Raw genomic sequence first — 6,650 nt, forward strand, 5'->3', positions numbered from 1 at the left:
GGTTGTTTGCAGCCATGAAGCTTTCGCCTCTGAGACGATAATACTTATATCTGCTTGTGGGAAGGACCTCCATGGAATCATACATGTTATCATATTAGATCATCTAAAGATTATACCCACAGTGAAGAATATGGTATCGGATTAATGCATTTCAACTACAGAAGGGTTAGTAAACCAAGCAATCAAATATTTGTCACAGTCTCCCCCTAGAGTAAGATAGGCAACAATCAATTTTACATCCAGGTCCTTTTCTGTAATACTGGGTTAACGGGAACATAAGGGATATATATTTTGTACAAAAGCTTGGCTTATTCCAATCAAAATTGTGATGTTAAGAAGCAATATGACTAGTACTGTATGTGTCTACATTAGCTCAGGCATTTCTGATAAAAAGTCTAGTGCCACATAAATATCACTCGGCTTACAAAGGAGTTACATTATGTATGGCGTAAACCAAACATCTGCATACGAGCTTGGGGGTCACAAAAATGGAAGAAAAACTTGGGTTGTTGTTTTTTTATCTTAAGTTGATGTATTTGTTATTTAGTATATTTTCCCATGGGTGTATGTTTAAAAATCATACACCAGTCTCACTTATGCTCCTAATATTCGGATTAAGGCCAAGCAAAGCAGTTTATTAAACTAGACCCTCCAGTACCTTAACTAATCAGATTACAGGACTAACACGTAGCCACTTACTTAGCGATATTCACGGCACCAGTCGAGCAGGGGAGTACTCCCGAGGTGGATGGAAAGCTGATAACAGGGAGAGCTGGAGCTCCCGTTTCATCAGCCCTCAGGAATAGTTCCTGACCATCCCTTTTTGCTGAACTTTTTCAGTGTCTCTGTAACACAGAGAGTAGGCCAGCATGCTCGGCAATACAAATTTCTCTTACTATCTACACCAAACTACATGCACAGTACACACTACACTTCCTTTTACAAAATTCATTAAAAAAAAAAAAAAAAAATGGCTACTCAACACTCAGCCTCGGAGTCCCCGGGGGGGGGGGGACCATAAATGCCCCCGGCTTCCGCCCCTCTCCTGGTGACGACTTGATCTGCCTGGAACCACTATCTGACTCACTTCTTCATTTCCGGAACATTCGCGGCCTTTCCTCAAACTTTCGCTCTGTTGAGCACCACTTCTCCTCCTCTAAACCTCACCTTCTCTTTCTAACTGAGACTCAGCTGTCTGAGGCAACTGACAGCAAACCCTTTTCTGTATCCTCCTACTTTCTCTCTACTCATTTCAAAGCCAAAGGTGGCTGTTGTGTATATATACGCAACGACTTATCTTGCTCTCGTGTTCCAGAACTCGATTCTTCTGAATTCTCTACACTCTGGCTTCGGCTTTCCTGTCATTCTCTGACTAAATATATCTGTGCTGTTTACTTATCCCCTAATTCTATTGACTATCATAAATTCTTCGACTACCTTACTTCTATGATGGAACACATTCTATCCATTTCTCCTTTCTATGAAATCTCCATTTTAGGAGATTTCAGTGTTCACCACCACCTTTGGCTCTCCTCTCCTTTCACTGACCCACCTGGTGAACAAGCCTATATATATATATATATATATATATATATATATACATATATATATATATATATATATATAGATATATATCTTTGATGCTTACCTTATAATAATTATAAAAATATTCTATTACATCACAGGAATTAATGAGGCTTACACGAAACAAAACTGTTATGGAACATTTGTGAATTACAACCAGTATTGCCAGTGCAGTGATCACGGTTGTAATTTGTGTTGTATTTGCAGGTCATTAAGGCAAATAGCTTATTTTTGCTAAGGTCTCGTAATTTCAAGGAATACAAGGCACAGTGAAATTTTACCTGGGCTCCCAACTGTACTGCCAGGGGAACAGACACAAGAGGAAACAAGTTTTGTCCAAGAGTCTGACCGGCCCAGAAATCAAACTCAGTCTCCCACTTACGAGTTGGACAAGCAACCACTGCACTATCGGCTTCCCTAGAACATGCAAACAATAAAATCAATGTTACTGAGCTCCTACATTGGCCACCCTGGAAGGTGCTGTGAGATGTGACATTGCTCAGCGTTCTCACATTTTACTCGTGCATTGTGGCATATCACATGGGTTGTCAAGTAAATACGTCTTATATTTGAACACCGATCAGGGCTGGCACTTTATACAAAACAAAATTGGCGATTACTGATATGCAGAAGGAACCCAAACCTATACCACTCAGAACAATTTTGATTATTAGCGGTAACTTAACATCGCTATTAAAAAGACTACAAGAAACATTTACCCTTTGCAGTTTGGTGAAGTCTTCTATTTAGTCATGGTAGCACTAGAGAATTTTATGCAAATTAGGAAAAACCTCTGCTTGTGAAAAGGATATTAAAAGTTGTAGGCTGTCTTACGTTTCCAGTCCCACGTGTCTTCTCGCACACAGTAATCTGGTGCAAGGTCGAAGTCCGGTAGATCCGAAAATTAACCCTTCTCGCGCAAGGAGGCTCATGATGTCACAGAGAATATTGTTGTGGGGGCCAGCGCTTACGGTATCTTTCCCGTCATTCGAGCTCAAGTCACGGTTGGGTGCGTTACCATAGTTACTGGACCCTGCTAATGGTATTGGTCGGACCACTAACATATCAGTCTGAGTAACTCATTGTAACCTGGAAAGTCACTTGTATGTAGGAGAGAACTAGGCTAAAATGGAACTCCCAGGGCATGCGTCAAACTGAATGCTAGGAAATGTTTCCCAGGAATGCGTTGTATCCACAAAGATTTTTGAGAAGTTTTCCAAATACGCACAGATTCTTTATGAATATGAAGTGAAATTCATACAATAACCTCTAAGATTATTTATTTATTTTTTTATTTATTTATTTTTTTTGGGGGGGGGAGGCAAGAGTCTCCAAGGATCCCGCAATGAAGAGTGTGGCTATGTACAGCAACATGACCCTATTACACTTACACAGTTTCAGTCATCTTTATCTTCTTTTCAAGGATACAAGTCCAAAAATGTCAAAAAATCATGAGTTTTCAACCTCAATTTACTCCAGAACTATTACAGATACATGAACACGGAAGGATATCCCAAGGTAAAATTAACATCCAAACATTTGAGTGGGGAAAAAAATCGAAGGTCACTCATGAGTGTCATTACAATATTTCGGACATCCCTCTTTTCAATTGCTTTTCCATACAAGGAAACCTAAAACATAAATGAGGCAATTCTTGGCCCTAGAAGCTTTGTCTGGTCCTGGAAGGGGTCTGTTTACTTTTTGGTGGCAGCTTGTCTAAGAGCTTTTGAGTTATTACGAGGAACGTAAGCAGTGGCTGTCAGCAGTATTCTCATAGGTGGAGATCAGCAACTGTTTCTAAGAGTTACAGTGCATATCATCATCATCATTATTATTACCATTATCATCTTTATTATTATTATTATTATGTTGTTGTTGTTGTTAGTAATACTGTTGTTATTACTATTACTATAACTATAATCCATGACGACAAATACAGCCAAATGTGCCGCTCAACGAAATGTGCGTGGTAGGATTCAGCAAATGCTCTCATCTTTTGTTATGTTCTCACGCGCTTTACAAACATGGACCTGATTTTTGAACCCGTGCTCTTGCAATACACCTGTGGAGAGGTTTATGCGTGAGGGTGGTGTGAACTGATGATGGAGGACACTGTGAAATGGAGGCAATTTGTGGACACTGCCTCCAGTATAAGGTGTCTGATTAGGTAGATAGACAGGTGAGGGAAAGTTGCTAATATAGTTATGAACATACAGTCTTATACAAAACTGAAGTTAAAGCAGGATTATGAATGTAAATTCAGTCTTCCAACTTCGACATGATCAGGGAGGTTACTCAGACCGTAAACAACGTAGCGCTCGAAATCTTAAGTGTGTGGAGCCGCCATTCACCACTAACTGACGACGAAATATATCAAACCAACCTCTGCTCAGACTTTGGGTTTTGTCAGTTGAAATTGTTTGTTTTTTCTTATATCTCTCCATAAACTAACATTCACATTTGACACTTGGATACACTTTACGGTTTACATATTATATATTTCCAAGGTACGTTGATGCTCTGACAAGCAAGGTTACTGCTTATCGTATAATCTGCTGAATTACTTTCATTTGTTCGATTTCCCTGTTTTAGTTTAGGTGGGTGATGACAAACTCTTAAGACACCGTAACAATGTCTAATATTTCCACGTTGAGATAAAGTCTTAACGTGGATCGTTTGTTGAACATGACGTAGTGAAGCAAGGATTATCAGCAAACAACGTTTAAAGATGAATAACTGATGTTAATGCAGATACATTTTTCTGTTTATTCTTTCTAAAGATGAACTATTTTGGACCAGTGAATTTATTATTTGTTTTATAGTATCAAGATAATTTTCAGCTTCACTTGAAAGTTTTCAATTAAATGATCAAATGTGGGTGGCCTATCTTACCCTAAAAAATATCCCTCATATGTTAGGAACACGGAGAATGAGTGTGAGTTCGTACTCACCTTGAGTACAGCTTTATGACGGCAGACCTACTGAGTTATCATTAGTGACTCTTACATATTTCAAATACTACGGGCAAAAGAGAAAAGTGTCCTGGATCAGTCACTGTCACTGTCCGAGCTCCGTCCCTCCCCTGCCCCGCACCGCCCCAGTCTTGCTTGACCCTCCCCCTCCCCCTCCACATTATTCTACTTCGACCCACCCTGTGCCGCCCCACACCTCTCCGGACCCATCCTTGGCCTGCCCCTTCCCCGGTGTATGTCTTACCCTGCCTCATCCCTACCCTGCTCCAGCCTCCGCTGTCCTGTCATGCGCCACCCTGCCATGCCCCGTCACACACAATCATATCCTGTCCCACCCCTATCCTTGCCCGCCCCTCTCCTGTTCTGCCCTTGCACCTATCCTATCCCACCCTTGTTTTGTCCCGGTCCTATCATTCTCCTGCCCCACTCATGTCCTGCTCCATCCTGCCTTTGGTCTGCTTCACCCGTACCCTTTTCCTGCCTTGCATGTGCCGCCAGTCAGGATGAGGTGGGCCACAAGTATGAGTGTTCTCCGACCTCGTTAAGTCGGCCAAAGTTTCCAGTAAATCCCTGCAGGTGATGCTGAGGCAGGTGGACACGGGAAAGGCTTGTGTGACTCAGGAAAGGTGCACAGACAGTGAAGCAGTGCCGCCAAACCTGAACGCTCTGCACATAAAACTCTGGAAATTGAGCCCCTCGCAGCAAAATGGAAAATAAATAAAATAAAGTAAAATGTCTAAAACAACGGTAAATGACAACATAACCAAAACAAATTTGGACATTCTGCTATTGGTCATCAGAATTTGGAACTACTGTATATATGCACTTGTATCTTCACCTCCTTCAAATGGACAAGGCATTTTATTTTTTGTTCTTACAATCTCCTTATGACTGTATTCAGTTTAAAAGTGACTTTGAACAGCAGGGATTAGCTCTGGCTTCATTTAACTCCTTAAGTACTAGAGATCATTCAGAAGGTAAGTAACATCATCTGGCAGATGCAAAAACAAAATTAATATAATTGCACTGAAGCGGCTAAACAGGTATATTTGTAAACTTCAAGGCCACACACTTACGGAGCTGCTCTTGTCATAGGTGTATTGTCATTTTTGTATAATTTCAGTGGTTGTAGTGTACATACCCTCTGTTATAAGGCATACCTGATACGCATTGTTTATTTTCATCACTAAAGCCATTTATATGGCTGGAGAAAAAGTAGATTAATTTGCTTGATTTAAAAACTTTCAGATGACACGTTATTAATTTCATTCTTGGTATCTCCAGACGATGATATTTGAGCTTAGAAGAGAATTTTCGAACTGTAGGGATTATATTCAGCCCTAATTAACGCTTTCATCACAAGCGAGAGGATAAAAAGGGCATATGGTGGAGACAGGAACCCAGAGAGATGAATGGTGGATTAGAGAGCAAGAATGCATGAGAAAAGACATCATATCTTTTAACAGGTGCTGTTGAGTATATATGTTTTAAACATAATAATATCGGATGTAAGTATATATAGAATAACACACATAATACATTGCCAATGGCCATACCACGTTGAGTACACCGCTTCCCGTCCGATCAGCGAAGTTAAGCAACGTTGGGTCTGGTTAGTACTTGGATGGGTGACCGCCTGGGAACACCAGATGCTGTTGGCATCCCTACGTGTCAAGTGGGGTTAGTGGAGGATTGGTGCCCCTCCCTGTAAAACAATTAACTCTAAGCCGTTGGCCACCCCGTTTGGGATACATGGCGTCTGGCAATGGATGAATGAATGAATCACAAGCGATACTTTCGATCGTGAATGAAATCAACTGGAATATGGAAGAAAAAGCTTAGAAATCAGACTGAATCGATAAATGTGTACAATAACTACAGTAAAACTGTGTGAGTGTGTGTGTGTGACTAACTTATTGGTCATCATATCTCCTTGTGTCGCGTCCACACCAAATGCCTGCTGGTGCAAGTAGGAGTTTTCCACCATGGTATCCCACGAAAATTCTCCACTGCACCCGTCCACATCCAGTGGTGCCACTTGTATGGGTTACAGTGAAGCAAACTCCCGCCTCGCCGGCAAACATCTTGTGTGGA

The 6,650-nt window shown here is 41.0% G+C and overlaps 1 non-coding gene across 1 annotated transcript; it reads left to right on the forward strand.

Annotated features, from left to right (window-relative positions):
- The first annotated feature begins 6,098 nt into the window (after nucleotides 1–6,098).
- Nucleotides 6,099–6,217, forward strand: LOC145408114 (5S ribosomal RNA). The gene has a single exon (XR_013898859.1). It is a non-coding gene; the product is annotated as a 5S ribosomal RNA (ribosomal RNA).
- The last annotated feature ends 433 nt before the right edge of the window (nucleotides 6,218–6,650 follow it).

Source organism: Coenobita brevimanus, chromosome 75 (assembly GCF_032717465.1).
Source record: "Coenobita brevimanus isolate Jiangsu-jjx chromosome 75, ASM3271746v2, whole genome shotgun sequence".
Classification (NCBI taxonomy): Eukaryota; Metazoa; Arthropoda; class Malacostraca; order Decapoda; family Coenobitidae; genus Coenobita; species Coenobita brevimanus.